This window comes from Corylus avellana, chromosome 9, assembly GCF_965113065.1.
Source record: "Corylus avellana chromosome 9, dhCorAvel1.hap1.2, whole genome shotgun sequence".
Lineage (NCBI taxonomy): Eukaryota > Viridiplantae > Streptophyta > Magnoliopsida > Fagales > Betulaceae > Corylus > Corylus avellana.
This window is the reverse complement of record NC_142498.1, coordinates 4,050,705-4,069,152: the sequence shown is the minus strand read 5'-3', so window position 1 is coordinate 4,069,152 and position 18,448 is coordinate 4,050,705. Positions and strand designations below refer to the sequence as shown.

The 18,448-nt window shown below is 35.1% G+C and overlaps 1 pseudogene; it reads left to right on the top strand.

The window, feature by feature from the left end:
• The window catches only part of LOC132189119 (uncharacterized), a 39,953-nt pseudogene extending 21,843 nt beyond the window's left edge, over positions 1-18,110 (top strand).
• Positions 18,111-18,448: the final 338 nt, after the last annotated feature.

Sequence of the window (18,448 nt, the reverse complement as noted above, 5' to 3'; positions counted from 1 at the left end):
GCAGGAGATCATGTTTCATTAAGCAAAGGTCATTATTTCAAATACCCCTCCCCCTAACCCTTGTGTGAACATGTTAAAAAAAAAAAAACTACACATGATCGCATTAAGGCACTACTTTCATTTGATGTTTTTTTTTTTTGGAACAATACTTTCATTTGGACTTAAACAGCTATATAAATCAAAGAAACCTAAACAGTAAGAGAAAAATTTATTTTGATTTTCTTGTATATCTTTTATCTTTCTTAGTATAAGAGATGTATAAATTTACTATTAAATTTATGGGTCCACGTGTGAGTCCTATAAATTAAATTGTAAGTTTACAAAATAAATAAATACAAGAGAATGACATCAAAGACATTTTCAACATTAAAACTACCTCCCACTCTGTTCTCTCTGGACTCGTTGCCCAAAAATTAGGAATAGGATCCTCTTTAGTTTAGTTGAATTAGATAATATTCAGTTAATTATATTTTAGGGGTATTTTTGTCTTTTCAATTTTTAAGGGGACAAAAATATCCATTCAATATAATTAACTGGATATTATCTAGTTCAAATGAACTTGAGAGATACTAATTCCAAAAATTGCCTTACAATATCTTTTTCGTTACTATTTATTTATTTATTTTTTACCCTTATGATTTTGGGGCAACTCTTATTTATCAAACATCTAGGCTCTAGCCACTCCGACATATCAAAGGCAGAATGCCCATATAGTCCAGGCCTCAGCTCACTCTTATTAGATGGGGAAATTGGGCTATTCTATTGGATCTGGTTAGTTACCTTGGGGCCTTTCTTTCACGAAGAACTGGCTAATTCTCTCGAACTTGGACTCTCCCTGCTGGACTGAAGCCTTTCTTCTCAATCTTATTGCCATGAGGCCGATGACCCATCAAAGGTGGCGTGTCCTTTGTTGGGGGAGACCTTACTTTCTCCAATTTGTTTGACCCAACAAACAAGAGGTTTTTTTTTTTTTTTTTTGTTAAAAAAACAAAAAAAAAAAAAAAAACTTTGTGATTAAAATAGTGATCATATCACTAATAAGTAATAATTAATTAATATTTTTGAAGATCAAAATATCATGGACGTCCAATAAATAAATTCAGCGTCCATACATATCTCTAGCATACACTCAGTTTATTTATTGGGCGCTGAATTAAATTTTGAGCGTTGGCTAAAAGATCTTACTACTCAAAATTTAATTATTCAATGAAATTTGTTTCCTTGTTAACTATGTCTAAAAAACTCTAAACAGATAAATATCACAATTTTATGCGGAATTAACGGATATTTATCAAAGCAAACAATTACCGAAATATGAACAATCACACACAAAGATTTTGATGACAAAGATGAAACCTTTTAGAAAACATTCTAAAAGTAAAACCTCTCCGGGGCAGCCAAACCCAGGAAATCACTATCAAAAGATTATCCAGAGATTACAGACACTAGGAACACTTACAACCATTTGCAAGACCTTGACTCTGTAAGATCGACAAGCTTCCAACTTGTCTCATCGCTCACAATCTTCTTTAACGTGATTCTCCTTTATCGGACCCTTCCGATATACTTCAATTAAGCACACAATCAATACTAACAAAAATCCTCTAAGAGGAATCAATTTGGCTCACAACAAAATAATCACTCAAGCACAGCCTCACAAGAACTCTCTGAGGGTGAAAATTCGTGCCTCTTTCTTCAATAATGATGTATATATACCCCCGACAAAACCCTAGACCTAACCCACTTAAAATCACGTTTTTGGGCCTAAAACTTACGGGGTGTCCGGACATGTTAATGGGCTGTCCGGACACGGCTTTGCGGAGCAAAATTTGAGTTTCTGAAAATGAGGTCCGGACCCAGGGAAGGCATGTCCGGACCCAGGGAAGGCATGTCCAGACATGGGTGAAACAGCATTCTGGAAATGCTGTCCAGTCTTGATCAACAGCTCCGACTATTGGGCGTTTGTGGTCCGATTGAGCTGAAATTTTGCAAGGATGTTCCTAACATATGAATCTACATTATGAACGGTGGAGATTGGATTCTGAGCATTCTATATCAGTGTTTGAGCCCATGAACAGTAGCCTCTGCATTTTAGAACTGAATTAAGCCAATACAAGAACTAACAATGTCTCTATTGCATGTATGATTTAGGATACATACATAATTCGCAGCTTAATTTGTAAATGGTTATGCATCACATAAAAATGAATAAATTAGAAGTTATAATTGTTCTTTTAGAAGATGGAAACAACATACATTCATGGATGCACTGGAAAAACAAAAAAGATCAGCAACATTTTATTCTTTCAAATAAGTATACTGCATGTGTGTAGCAATTAATTCTAGGATTTATACAAAAGAATTCCAAAATGAAATGGAAAGCTCAATCGGATAGCTCAATCGGCTGTGAACCACGCTTCATGAAGTGGAGGTTACTAGTTCGAATCCCCCCTCCCCCTTCCTTTGTGTAGACATGTCAAAAAAAAACACAAGAAATGGAAAGAAAGGCTGGCAAGTGTTTTTGTTGCCATTATTCTTACATATATGCACCAATTAAAATAGTAATTAATACGTTAATTAGAGGTTTTGAATTAATTTTTATTTATTTTTTATTTTTTATATTTATGTTGGTGCCCATGTTAAACCAGCTTTATTTCCTCTCTATGGCACGTCATGAGGAATCATTAATACTCTAGCATATGCACCTAAGGGATGGCCGGATTTGGCGCCGAGGGGTTGACGAGAACCCTCTATATAGAGACTAGCAAATGAGCCATATTGTGACTAACAAAGGCCCTTTGGCCTAGTGTTGAAACGGGGGTGTGAGTGCCTGGATGGGTTGCGGATGGAGGGACAAGACTCTTCTGCAATGAGCCTAACAAATGAGCCATATTGTGACCCATGTAGGCCTTTTGGCCAATTGTTGAAGCTGGTATATAGGTGCCTGGATTGGGTGTAGATGGAGCCACAAGACCCCTTTGCAGTGATCCCATCAGTTAAGTGAAATTGTGACCTGCAAATGCTCTTGAATTGATTGTCAAAGCAGAGTGAGTGACCGGATTAGGAGCAGATATAGGCACAGGGCCCCTTTGCAATGATCCCATCAAAGGAGCGAATTTATGACCTGCTAATGCTCTTGAACTGATTGTTGAAGCAGAGTCAGTGACTGGATTAGGCTCAGATGGAGGCATATAACCCCTTTACAGTGATCCCATCAAAGGAGCAAAATTGTGACTTGCAAAGGCCCTTGAACTGATTGTCGAAGTGGACTCCGTGACTGGATTAGGCTCAGATGGAGACACAGGACCCTTTTGCAGTGACCCTAGCAAAAGGTTTTTGTTCATCAATTTTTGTTCTTCTTGTTGTAATATTTGTTACAAACATTTATTTTTCAGTCATTTGAAAATGTTTTTTCATTTGATGATATATTCACAAGTTTTTATGATAAATAAAAATCATCTTTAACCATTTTGGTTTATAACCGTTTGTATTTATTACTTGGTTATGAGATATAACTTTTATGACCGTTTGTATTCATTATTTGGTTATGAGATATAATTTTTATGACCGTTTGTATTTATTACTTGGTTATGAGTTATTATATAAAAATTAGTTTTAATTGATTTTTACCATTTTGACCGTTAGTCTTTAACAAGTTTTATTGTAGTTTGACCATTTGATTATTAACAAATGTTTTATTGTTTTTTGGTATTATGACCATTTGATCATTAATTATATAAAGAAAGAAAACATCCCCAATCCCATGATATAGTTGCAACAAGAAAGAAAAAAAGGCAAACTCATTTTTTTTATAAAAGAGTTTTGTCATATTTTAGAAGACCGATTTGCATAGAATTCTATTCTATTCAATTTTTATTTTCTCTTTCCGGTTTTTTATTAAGAAGATCAAAGGGTTGTTCTACTAATCTTCGTTATTGGAAGTACGTCCTTAACGAAGGTAGACGCTATAGTCTAATCCTGGAGGTTGCGTGTCAAAGGATCCGATCGCACCGAGTTATAAACTCTGGGAGGCACGAATCAACCTTGAAGGACAACGCTCTTTCGTGATTCTATAGCATTGTGAGATCTTTCCATACTCTACTTTTCTTCTCTTGTATTTTATTTATTTTATTGTTTAATTTTCATATTGTAATAATTTTATATCAATGAGAATTTGTGCACCATCCAAAATTATTTCCAACAATCTTAAAGGTTGACTCGTGATGGTTGCACAAATATTTTGATTAGTATCATAACAATGGTATTTAAACTTATGAAAATGCAAATGCTATAAGAGTTTGCGGTATGCAATTCACATATGAGAAAGATGAAATCAAATATTTGAGTGGAAAGATTTTGTATTCATTTGTTAGAAAAAGAATTTAATTTCTTGTGTAGTTGTTGAAAATGAAAATATTTTGATTGTAAGAGTTTTCAATTATTTGAACTCAATTTATTGATTGTCAAATAATCTTTTATTGTTGGGTTACTATTCTTACAATAAAAAAAGTTAAGCCTTTTTATGGATTTTTTAGAACTTAGCATTTTTTTGTTATGTTGTGTTAAGCTTGGCTGGAAAACATCCATATAAATTAATAATAATAACTGTGAGTGATTACTCATTTTTGTGATGGAGAAAATACATAGGTATTGCTAATTGTGTGCAGAGAATACCACTTTTCTAAAGATTTTTGCAGGTAAGCACATAGTAAAAGGAAGAGATGTGATGCGCGTATTGAGTCGATTGGTTCTCACGACACCTAGTTGGTATGTGGTGATGACAATCTATTTTGGAAGATCTTGGAGTAAAGTTGTTGGCTCTGCTGTGAGTTTTAAACTCTAATTCATAGGTCTTATTTTTAAGGCATAATATACATTTCATTTATTAAAATGAAAAAAAAAAAAAAAAATAGAAGTTATGGTGGTACTCCTTGATTGAATTAAAGCTGGTGCCAAGTTTTATAATTACATGAATTTTGTATATGATAAGCGGTGGCTTCTATTGATTCATCTATTTCAAAAAAGAAATAGTATCTAGCATTTATGTTAGCTATGACATGCTAGATTAGCATAACCACTTTAAGTTATTTGGTAATTCCTCATATATATCATTGAGCTTTCAAATTTCTCTGACATGATGGTTCAGAATAAAATATATGTGATTATTGAGGTTCATTTGATACATGATAAATTTATCATATCATAAGAATGATATCATTGGCGTATTTATTAAAATGAGCCAATAATAGTTGATTATTATTTGATTGGGCTTGATACTTTGCATATTTATTGGGGCTTTAGTTAAAAAGATTTTATTTTTAAAATCTTGATAGAACTTGAAATATGTAATCCCTATATATATAATATATAAGGATCATGTTGAAAAATCACAAGTGGTGATTAGTATTTTTAAAACATCTTTAGAACTGTCAATTGACAGAAAATAAAGAAGAGTAAATGATAGATCATACTTATAGAAAAATTGGCTCATAGAAGTTATTTCTTAAAGTTCTTGTGAGCTATTAATAGAATTTTATTTTCTTGTGATTACTTGATTTATTTCATTTGGTATGATAAATTTGTACATGTAAATCTTGGCGACACTAAGAAAATGAAAAGAACTGATGAATGCTATGATTGTCAATTTTTGGGCTATTCACCAAAGTGTGGGGGGAAGCCTTTATTTTGTTTGTCATATTCATAAGCATTGTTTGAAATACCTCGAAGTGTGTGGCTATTTGACAAATGTTATGTTACTTAAAACCTAAAATGAGGAAGCTTAGTTTTTAAAACCTATGATTGTGATTTTATTAGTTTTACATGTAATAGTTCATGCTATAGATTCCCTACTATCAAGAGTGATATTTTAGATTACAATAATATTATTGAATTTAAAAAAGGTTATTATCTTTGATCATGTGTTCCTTTGAAAAATAAGGAAAAAATTATTTCATGATTTTTTGGTGCTTCTAATAAAATTGTTGATGATGTGTAAGAATTGAGAAGAAGCAAGCGAGTTAGAACGAAAGGAATCTCGGTATGGATTTTATTGCTTATATTGTTGATGATGATCCAATATGTTATGGTGAAGCAATTAAATCTATTTTTGATGCATTTTATTTATTTTTAATTTAATTGGTTAGAAGCTATAAATAATTGAAATCAATTATGTCTAATCATGCTTGGGAACTCATTGAGTTACCTCCTAAGACCAAATCAATTTGTTATAAATAGGTGGTTAAGAATAAGCTTAAACTAGATGATACAATAGATAAGCACATGGTAGACTTGGTAGCTAAAAACTACAAGTAAATGTATATGTTGATTATTTGATACTTATTTTCCAATTACTAAAATTGTATCTTTTGGAATGTTATTTGCCATTGCTTATATTTATAAATTTGTTGTACATCAAATGGATGTCAAAGTTATTTTTCTAAATGATGAAGAGATTTATATGGAGCAGCCCGAGGGACTAGTAATCCCCGGTCAAGAACATTTGTGCAAACTAGTGAAATCCTTGTATGGATTAAAGCAAACTCCTAAACAATTATATGAATAGTTTGACAAGGTGATGTTGTCTATTGCATATTTGATTAATGGTGCAAGTAAATACATAACAAATTTTACAATAATGAATGTGTCATTATTTATTTTTTAATATATTGATGACTTGATTATTTTGAACTAACATTGATATTGTGCATAAAGTTAAATTATTTCTTCCATCTAATTTTGATATGTAAGACATAGGTAAAGCTAATGTCAAATTGGACATTAAAGTTATTAGGGATAATGATTGCATTATTTTATCTCATACATATAATGTTGATAAGATGCTTAAAAGATTTTGAGCACTTTTATTATCCACCTATGTCTACGCCATATGATTCAAAAATACACTTGGTTAAGAATCATGGTGATGGTGTTTTTGTAAGAAAAATATGCACAAATCATTGGTAGCTTGATGTTTTGACAAACTGTATATGTCTCGGTGTTACATATATTGTTAGTAAATTGAGTAGATATGCTCATAATCATGGTATTGAGCCATTGTGATGCGATCTCTAAATTGTTGAAATTTTCAAAGGCACAATTAATTTTGGTTTGTCTTATTGTGATTATCCTGCTATATTGAAAGGAATGCAACTATATTATTGATTCAGATGAGCAAAGCCTACAAATGGCTATTATGTGTTTACTCTGATTGGAGGAGCTATCTCTTGAAAGTTTTCAAAAAGACTTGCATAGCAAGGTTTACTATGGAGTCAAAGTTAATTGCCTTGGAGAAGGCATGAACTGAAGATGAATGGCTAAAGAATCTATTGGTTAATTTATTTAATTTGCCTTTATATGCTAACATAGCTGGATCTATGTGTTTATTGTGATTGTCAGGCTGCCAAAGCTCGAGTAAAGAATTTATAATGAGAAAGTGCACAATATTGTGAGGCAGCTTATTGAAACCGGTATATGTCCATGGACTTTGTGAGGTCATAAAAGAATTCTGCAGATTCTTTGACCATGCCACTAGCAAGAAGGCTAGTGAGAGAAGCATCGAGGGGGATAGGACTAATACCCAAATCATGACACTGTGATTGATACCTAACCTCTATGATTGGAGATCCCATGAATGAGGTTTAATGGGAAACGAAGTCACAAGTGAAATGAGGTATGGTACTGTCAATTTATGTTTATTAACTATCTTGTTAGGAAGATTAGTGATGAGTCCATCCCTATGGTGTAAGACAGTACAAGATGCAGAGTGATTAAGGATGAGCTTAAAGCTCTTAATGGATTCATAGTTCTTACTTGTTGGGATGGGGTGTTCCCTGCACACACTCTTAATGGATACCACCTATATGAGTGTGGAGGTGTCATCTCCTATAGACTTGGGTAGGTCTCTAGAGCACTCATGAAAGCCATTTTATGGTGTAATAACAAAAGATGCAGAGTGAGTAAGGATGAGTTTAAAACTCTTAATGGGTCCATAGTCCATACTTGTTGGGATGAGATGTTCTCTGCACACATTCTTGATGGACGCCACCTATGTGAGTGTGGAGGTGGTGCCGCCTCTTATGAGACTTTGGCAAGTCTCTAGAGCACTCATGAAGCCCAGAGACGCATGGCCTGTATAAGGCGCCAACCCGCTATAGAACAACCCAATTTTCTTTATTTGATTTAATTTAACTTTTTGTTTATTTGATTTGATTTAATTTTTTGTTTTTGGAGAAAGTTATGTGGATGATAAGTTTGTTTAATTTGTGAATTTTTTAAAAGAGTTTAACTCTACCACGATTCATTAAGTTCATATTTATTTATCCTAGGTGTGGTTAAAACTTTCGGGTACCACATCGATGCATGCTTTTAATCTCATTTTATTCTAATGTTTGTAACATATGCAGGATTGTTGTAATATTTGTTACAAACATTTATTTTTCAGTCATTTGAAAATGTTTTTTCATTTGATGATATATTCACAAGTTTTTATGATAAATAAAAATCATCTTTAACCATTTTGGTTTATAACCGTTTGTATTTATTACTTGGTTATGAGATATAACTTTTATGACCGTTTGTATTTATTATTTGGTTATGAGATATAATTTTTATGACCGTTTGTATTTATTACTTGGTTATGAGTTATTATATAAAAATTAGTTTTAATTTGTTGAAAATAAGATAAGCGTTCACAAAAGGCACGCCTCTACGTGTACAAAACCAAGTGACACAACACTTGGCTTGTAAGTAGGAAACTGACATTGTCAGTTATTCTAAAAAGATAAAACTGATATCTTCATTTTAAATGAGTGATAGTATAAATAATCTCCTATAGAATACTTTGAGAGACGAACGTATGAAAAGGAAAAACAGAAAACAACTCTCTCTCTCTCTCTCTCAATATAGTTTCATTGGTGGTGCTCTTAGACTGTGGATTCTGTGAATACTACTCCAGTATTTCTAGTAGTGTATTCCATCACTGGGAAAATGAAGAAATTCATTGAAGAATTTGATTGCAGTGCAAATAAGGTACTCATTCCACTGTGCATATTAATTTTATAACATTGGTATCAGAGCCAGGTTTTGTGTTTCTCATTGTATATATGCCTTTGTATACATGAGAAATTGCAATGAAACCAAGTCTCTGATTAATATGCCATTTTCATTAATATATGGCCTTTAATGGCAAATTTCAAAAATGAATGAATTAGACTACCAAATTTATACATGTTGTAGAGAACATTCATATGAATATGCCCACAAAATTTGGTGATGATTGGAAATGTATATTGAGAGATATAACATTCTTAGTTGAAGAACATGAAAGTTTGTTTTTATTTTTCTGATAATTGTTTATCATCAACTGCGTTAATTTTTCATATGGTTAGATTATACTTGTCATAAGGTTTAATTTGACATATGGAATGCGAAAAACGGACCTATAATGAGGGAGATCTGAAGGATTTAAGTTTAAGGGCGAGTCTGGAAATAGGGCGACAGTCCGATGTTCAGAGATAGAAGAAGGCCTGGTTCAAATAACCGTTTATATATTTGAACTGTTGCACCTTCTCAAGAATCTGCTTTGGCCTAATGGTCAAGCGGTGCTTCTATAATTACCGTGGCCCTGTTTCGATTCCCCTGCAGAATTTTTGGTAAATTTCTTTTTACTGAAATCATGCAGTCCACGTATGCCTTTAGTAAAAAGATGAAGGCAAGTGGGTTTGAACCCTTGCCGTGTGGAAATAGTAGCAAACACTATAACCACTGGGCTACTAGAATCCTTTAGTAATGGAGTTCCATTTGTTATTTATAATAGAATAATACATTTGCATAAATGAATGAAAATTCATTTGTTGAAGAGATTGCATGTTAAATATTTTTCTTTGTACAGTCTGTTTAATATTGGCATGTATGTAAAATTGTTAGGGGTTGTAGTAATTTTTATGGATTTATTTTTTATATAAGGATTGTATATCAAAATCCATAATTATTTCTTTGGAGAAATTTAACGCATGCTTATTCTTTTAAAATTTGTTGAGATAATTTTTTAAGAGCATGTGTAGCCCCTAAAATGATGACATTGAATTTATTCTTGGCATGATATTTATGTTTGTTGCCTAGAATTAATTTAATAGTGGGAGTTATGGTTGAGTTAAATTTATTTTTTCTCCCATACATAATTTTGTGCGAAAATTAAGTTAAATATTAATATTTATGACACTTGTGGCACGGGAGATGATTATGAAGCTTAGCGATTTTTCGATCTCGCGACGTGTTAATAATTATTTTATTTAACTTAGATTATCGCTACAAATTTTTTATGTGTGTATAATATCCCTTTGCGCAATTTCTTTGTAGTAATATGGCTTCAAAAAGTATTGTTGCTGATTTGAATAAAGGGGAAAAATTGGATGAGGAAAATTATGACATATGGCATCGAAAGATTCGATATGTTTTAAATGAACAAGAGGTCTTGGAGACCTTGTCCCATTCACTGACTGAGCCAATGCAAGGGGATACCGAACAAAACATAAGAGATTTTGCTGCTTTTGAAAATTGGCGCAAAAAGGATCAATCTGCGCGCTTTACTATGTTAAGCAGCATGCACAATGATCTAATTGGTGAGTTCGAGGTATATCCAACAGCTTAAGATATGTGGGAAGCACTGAAGATAAAGTTTGGTGGCACTTCTGCCATTAGACTGCGCAGATTGACCATGAGATTTGACTCCTACAAGATGCGCACAGATCATATAATGAAGCTGCATCTTAGGGTGATGTCATCCATGATCCGCAAGCTCAAAGCAGCTGGAAACCAACTTACTGATGAGAAACAGGTCCAAGCGGTGATTCGTTCACTACCAAGCTCTTGGGAAGCTATGAGCCAAAATCTGACGCACAATGAGAACATTAAAACTTTTGATGATGTTTCGCGTCATTTGGAACTTGAAGCTGAGCGCCTAGAGGCTGCTAAGCCCAACAGTTTTGCATATTTGGCTGAGTCAAGTTCGCGTAGGGCATATAGGCCTAAGCGCAAGAACAATGACAAACATGGAGCTACTGGACTAGGGCCCAAGAAGGCAAAGACTTACAAGCGCAAGAGAGGTAACACGCTGGTCAAAAAGACAAGTCTAAGCTGCTTTGCTTTAACTGCGGAAAGGAAGGCCACTTCACTCGTGAGTGCACTGAGCCGAAGAAGGTACTCTCTGACTTTTCTCACTATGTTTATGTATCTAGCCATGTTTTGGTTGCTCATTCCTCTCCTATGTGGACTGTAGATTCGGCAGCAACGAACATGTAGCTCGAGATCGGGTCGGATTTGTGGAGTACCGTCGAATTCCTGTTGGGAGTCGAGATATAAAAGTAGGGAATGGAGCTCGCATGGAGGTACTTGGTATTGGTACCTACAAGCTGGACTTGCGAGGTGGACGCACTCTATTACTCCATGATGTGTTATACGCTCCCGAGATTCGACGAAACTTGCTTTCTGTAGTTACGTTGCTTAAATTTGGTTTTCGGTTTGTATTTGATAATGGTGTTTACATATATTTGGGAACAACATATTATGGATGTGGTTTTATTTCAGATGGTTTTTTAATATTGGATTTGGATTATTCTAGTTATGATAAATCATTTGCTTTATTGACTTCTTCTGATAATGTTGATTCAATTAAATGGCATGCTAGGCTTGGCCATATTGGATAAGAAAGGATGACTAGATTAGCTAGAGAAAACCTATTAGGCAATCTTGCTAAAGTGTCCTTGTCCACATGTGAACATTGTCTTATGGGAAAGTCAATTAGAAAACCGTTTGGAAAAGCCACTAGGGCATCTTTTCCATTGCAATTAATCCATTCAGACATCTGTGGCCCAATGAATGTAAGGGCAAGACATGGTGGGTTTTATTTCATCACATTTATAGATGATTTTTCGCGATACGGTCATGTTTATTTGATTTCCCATAAATCTGAAGCATTGGATTGTTTTAGACGATATATGAATATGGTTGAGAATCAATTAGACAAGAGTGTTAAAACTCTAAGAACTGATCGTGGACGTGAATATCTTTCTGAGCAATTTAGAAGGCTTTGTGATGAAAAGGGAATCAAAAGGCAACTTACGATGCCAAGTACGCGGCAGCAAAATGGCGTGGCGGAAAGGAGAAATCAAACTCTACTAGAGATGATTAGATCAATGATGGCGCAAGCAAACTTACCAATATCATATTGGGGGGATGCACTTTTGATTGCTGCCTACATTCTTAACCGTGTGCCCTCCAAATTAGTACCTTCTACTCCTTATGAGTTATGGACTGGCAAGAAACCCAATTTGAGTTACTTGCGGCCATGGGGCTCAGCGGGATTTGTTCATGACACTTCTCATAAGTATGGGAAATTAGGCCCTAGAGGAAAAGAATGTATCTTTTTAAGATATTCAGAGCATTCCAAGGGCTACGTGTTGATAGGAGAACAAACCAAAGGAAGGGTGACTGAGATAGAGTCACGAGATGTGGATTTCATCGAAGATGAGTTTCCAACCAGAGGTGAAGTTGAAAGAAATTTAGAGCTTTATGAGGCTTTGGATCAAGAGGAAGGCGCTCTAAGTGGCCTAGTTGAGAATGAAGAAGAAATTCCTCAAACTCCTATGGATAGTGGGAGCGACTTGCCGCCTAGTGGGAGCATACCGCTAGTGGAGGATTCTCAACAACCTCAACCGCGTAGGAGCAAACGTGGAAATCTTCCCCGTCGTTGTTTCGAGATTGAAGGGGAAGCTTTCATGATTGGTCCGCATGATGATGATGAGCCTAGGACAGTTCAAGAGGCTCTCTCATCTTCTGCAAAAGATGAATGGATTAAAGCAATGAATGATGAGATCGAGTCAATGAAGACTAACCAGGTCTGGGATTTGGTGAACCTACCGCCAAGGCGAAAGACTATTGGGAACAAATGGGTTCTTAAGGTCAAACGCAAGGCGAACGGTTCAATAGAAAGGTACAAAGCTCGTCTTGTGGCAAAAGGTTATACCCAACAAGAGGGTATAGATTATGAGGAAACCTTTTCACCAGTAGTAAGGTTTGCCTCAATTCGTCTGATTCTGGCCATAGTTGCTTCTATGAATTTGAAACTCTATCAAATGGACGTTAAAACAACTTTTCTCAATGGAGAACTAGATGAGGAGATCTATATGGATCAACCAATTGGTTTAATGGCCGATGGACAAGAGCGCAAAGTATGCAAGCTAAAACGGTCCATTTATGGCCTGAAGCAATCATCTAGACAGTGGTATCTAAGATTCCATCGAGCTATTCTTTTGAATGGGTTTACGATGACCGAAGAAGACCATTGTGTTTATGTCAAACGGTCCAAGGGGAGTATCATCATTTTGTCATTGTATGTTGATGATATCTTGTTGGCTGGAAATGATAAGGATATGATAGTCGCCACTAAAGGGTGGCTGTCCTCCAACTTTGAGATGAAGGACATGGGTGAGGCAGACTACATTCTTGGAGTTAAGATTTTCAGGGATCGATCAAAGAAACTTCTAGGTTTGTCGCAACAAACCTATATAAAGAAGGTTCTTGAATGCTTTCAGATGTATGATTGTAAACCCATTGACAATCCTATTGCTAAAGGTGAAAACTTGTGCCAAGAGATGTGTCCTAAGACTCAAGATGAGAAAGAAAAGATGACCCGTGTTCCTTATGCTAATGCCATAGGTAGCCTGATGTGTGCTATGATGTGTTCTCGGCCGGACATATGCTATGCAGTTGGCCTGGTTAGTAGATTCCAATCTAACCCCGGACAGATCCACTGGAAAGCAGTCAAGAGGATATTAAGATATCTCAAAGGAACCGCAGATTATGTACTTTGCTATCAGGGTTCGAATTTGCGTCTTGTCGGATATAGTGACGCCGACTGGGGTAGTGACCTAGACGAGCGCAAATCGACATCTGGATATGCTTTCTTGTTTGATAATGGTGCCATTACTTGGAGTAGCAAGAAACAACCCTGCATAGCGTTATCGACTATGGAGGCCGAGTATGTAGCTTGTTCTGCAGCGGTTCAAGAAGCTGTTTGGTGGAGGAGATTCCTTAAGCATCTTGAGATTGTCGCGGATGCTTCAAATCCTGTGACAATTCATTGTGATAGTACAACAGCTCTTGCTTATGCTAAGGACCCCAAGTATCATAGGAAAACCAAACATATCGACATAAGATATCACTACATTAGAGACATGGTTGCGTAAAAAGAGGTGGTCCTGAAACACATTTCTACTGGTCAAATGATTGCAGATCCCTTGACAAAGCCTATCGCTAGAGATGCTTTTTAGACTCATGTTAGGAGTTTGGGACTGTGTAGAATGTAATCATTTGTTATTCAGTTGACGATTGTTGTACTCTTTTGGGATATTTATTTATTAATGCATATGATGTTATTCATTATTTGTTTTTTGAATTATCATATGACATATTGTTTAATACAGACACTTATCAAATGATTGGTTCCATGGTATGAAAGGTATGTCAATAGGTTTAGATTGGCTCACTCACATGAGCAATCGCCTCTGGCGCTTGGGTAGCGAGTTGAGACGAGACATTGTGCCCTTTGATACTTGTGTAGCAAGTAAAGGTAGTTGACACAAACAAATGTTGCCTTAGTTGGTGCTAAGATGAGGTCTATAGTGTTGTTTAGACCATGCATGAATAACCCACAATTCATGTGACCTATAATTAGCCGGATGTGAGACCTTAATTTGGTGCCTAAGATGGTGAGCAAATGAGGGGCTCGGGTTAGGCGCTTGTGTAGCGACTAGACTAAGATCTGTACAGTTTATTGAGTTTATACATACAATTTTTTTTTTTAAGAGAACTTAACTGTAACATGTATTTCATACTACATGTGCTCATGCGACCAAATTGAGAAGGTGAGTAAATCAATCCCTATTTCCTCACCATGTGAGTTCCACAAGTCATTTTTCCATGACTATATATATTTTGTGCCCTTGTTGACTTTTTTGACTATGTCATAAGACGGAGGTCTTTATGTCTGCTACTCTAGTATGTTGCCTATGGCTATGATTGATGGAGTCTAAAGGGACATAACTAGGAAAGCGATTGGACCAAAGTTGAGTGGCATGAATGCGAAGGGAAGACTATTCAATAACATATTTCTGAGTGTATTCACTGTCAACAGGTTAAGGCGCTATATGATAATAGCGACATAATCGTGAATACATCATGGAATTTTATGGGTAGGTCAAACATTGTTCTGAGTTAACTCAAGAGGGATTAGAGATGTTTGATCTGATGTGTTCGAATGAGTCTAGGGCATAACAAGACATTTTTTTAGGGATGTTGCTATGCTGGTTTTTTTTTTTTTTTTTTTAATAAAGATTTGGTATAGTGCTCCCAACCTTCTTATGCAGGAGTACTCGGTGGTCGCACAGTCTATTTGCAAGTATGAATAATGAAAAATACATTGAGAGATGCATGACCGGGTCGTGCCCATTGTGTACGAGTGGGAGATGTTGAAAATAAGATAGGTGTTCACAAAAGGCACGCCTCTACGTGTACAAAACCAAGTGACACAACACTTGGCTTGTAAGTAGAAAACTGACATTGTCAGTTATTCTAAAAAGAAAAAACTGCTATCTTCATTTTAAATGAGTGATAGTATAAATACTCTCCTATAAAATAGTTTGAGAGACGAACATATGAAAAGAAAAAACAGAAAACAACTCTCTCTCTCTCAATATAGTTTCATTGGTGGTGCTCTTAGACTGTGGATTTTGTGAATACTACTCCAGTATTTCTGGTAGTGTATTCCATCACTGGGAAAAGGAAGAAATTCATTGAAGAATTTGATTGCAGTGCAAATAAGGTACTCATTCCGCTGTGCATATTAATTTTCTAACATAATTGATTATTACCGTTTTGACCGTTAGTCTTTAACAAGTTTTATTGTAGTTTGACCATTTGATTATTAGCAAATGTTTTATTGTTTTTTGGTATTATGACCATTTGGTCATTAATTATATAAAGAAAGAAAACATCCCCAATCCCATGATATAGTGAGTTTTGCAACAAGAAAGAAAAAAAGGCAAACCCATTTTTCTTTATAAAAGAGTTTTGTCATATTTTAGAAGACCGATTTGCATAGAATTCTATTATATTCAATTTCTATTTTCTCTTTCCGGTTTTTTATCAAGAAGATTAAAGGGTTGTTCTACTAGTCTTCGTTATTGGAAGTGCGTCCTTAACGAAGGTAAACGCTATAGTCTAATCCTGGAAGGTTGCGTGTCAAAGGATCCGATCGCACCGAGTTATAAACTCCGGGAGGCACGAATCAGCCTTTAAGGACAACGCTCTTGCGTGATTCTATAGCATTGTGAGATCTTTCCATACTCTACTTTTCTTCTCTTGTATTTTATTTATTTTATTGTTTAATTTTCATATTGTAATTATTTTATATCAATGAGAATTTGTGTACCATCCAAAATTATTTCCAACACTTCTCCATGCAAGCAAGCAGTGTATGAGTGCATGCTAATGAGAAAAAGCACTGTTGTGAGTGCAAGAAGCACATTTAGAAGCCTCATCTTCTTCTTTAAGCTAATTAGATGGGAATAAAAAGTTTGATGTAGAATCTGTGAAGGATATGGGGTATTTATATGCACCAACTTGTATGACTTCAATTAATTTCCACTTTTCTATATGTTGAAGTCGTTTTACTCTTGACCATTTACGCTGAAAGTAGAATGGGTCCGTCGCAAAGAAAGAAACTGGGTTTGATTTGAATCCTAAAGCTCACTTCTTTCACATGCATGAAAAAGAAGTCATTCAGTGCAATAAACGCACGGCATTGTTAATTAGTAGACTGGAAAGATATTTGATTAAATAATTAACCCTTTCTCATTGGCTTAATCATTTTAGATGACTTACGTACATATAATTTAACAGTATTTAATCAAAAGGAAGTTAAGGGACGATGGCCCAAGATTTCAAAGAGTTACATTTTCTAAAATTTTTAAATGTTAAGAAATAATCTCACATTGCTTGTAAACAAGACCTTTGGCATGTTTATAAAGAATGGACAACCCTCTCTTATTGAACCGGTTTTATGAAATGAGTTAAGCCAACGAATTTCTTCACTAAACATTGGTCTTAATGTCCATAAGTCCTATGTATAACCAAAAAAACCTATATATGCCATTTGATTCAACAATCAACTTGGAAATTCCTTTGCATATTCCCTGCAGCTGAAAACTATATACACTTTGCTTCCTTTCCGGGCATTTTGAATGGAAAAAAGAAATTGAAAGAGAACAAAAAGTCGGCTTAATTGACCCTTGTTTAAGCTAAACCTCATATCTTTAAAATGGATTTTCTAATTCAAATTCCACCTAGAAGTTCTGCCAAATATTGATCCCCTAGGAATGACTCCATTGATTTTTTTCATTTTCTTCATTAACCTAGGAGACCAGTGGTGTTTAGAGGTTGATGCTAGCGACTAAACCACATGGAATTTGTTTGTATTTAGAGTCTTTATCTGTTCGTGGAATGGTTTGTTTTATTTTATTTTATTGTCTTTGTTGTTCGATGCAGAATATGGAGTCCAAAACTAAATTATCTGCGACCATCACCAAACCCCACTTTAATTTGACGTGAAAATGTCATAATAATTTTAGGTTTTGCAACTTTTTAGACACTAGAGTTGCTGTTAATTATCTGGAGTCGTGTGAAATTAAGAAAGAAATACAAAGAACAAGCCTCCAACATATTTTTTGGCTGGAATTCTTAATCCTTAGTTTTGTTTATTCTCGAAAAAAGCTTTTCTCCACATGCTTTGGATGAAAACTCTGTTATTTGCAGGTGTAGTGATCTAATCCTGGGATTTGGCAGGTACGAGGCTGTTGAACCATGTTCTTGATCTCTGCTCCAAGCAAAACATGTTTGAGGTTTACTTGCATGTGCAGACAAACAATGAGGATGCCATAAACTTTTACAAGAAATTCGGGTTTGAAATCACGGACACCATAGAGAACTACTACACAAACATTTCCCCACCCGACTGCTATGTTCTTACATAGTATATCACTCAAAACAAGCAATAGTATTTCAAAGCTAGTCCACGATGGGAGAGTCCTTGGTAGTTGTGGCATTATTAATTGAACTTTACCTTGCATTGGTTATACTGGAGTGTTAGTTTCTAAACTTAGGAGGTCCTTAACATGCTGAAATGCATTGGTCACATTGGCTATTTGATACTTTGGCTGCTTTCTGGTTTAGTGAACTATTTTATTGATCTGATTAGTGTGCAAACAGTTGAAATTTTGTATTGTGTTGGGATTAGAGAGGTGTTTCCTGAATTATGATAAGACAGGCATTGTTGAATGGACATAAATTTTCGACAAACTGGGTTGTAAAAAAATTTCCCCAACCTAGTTTGTAG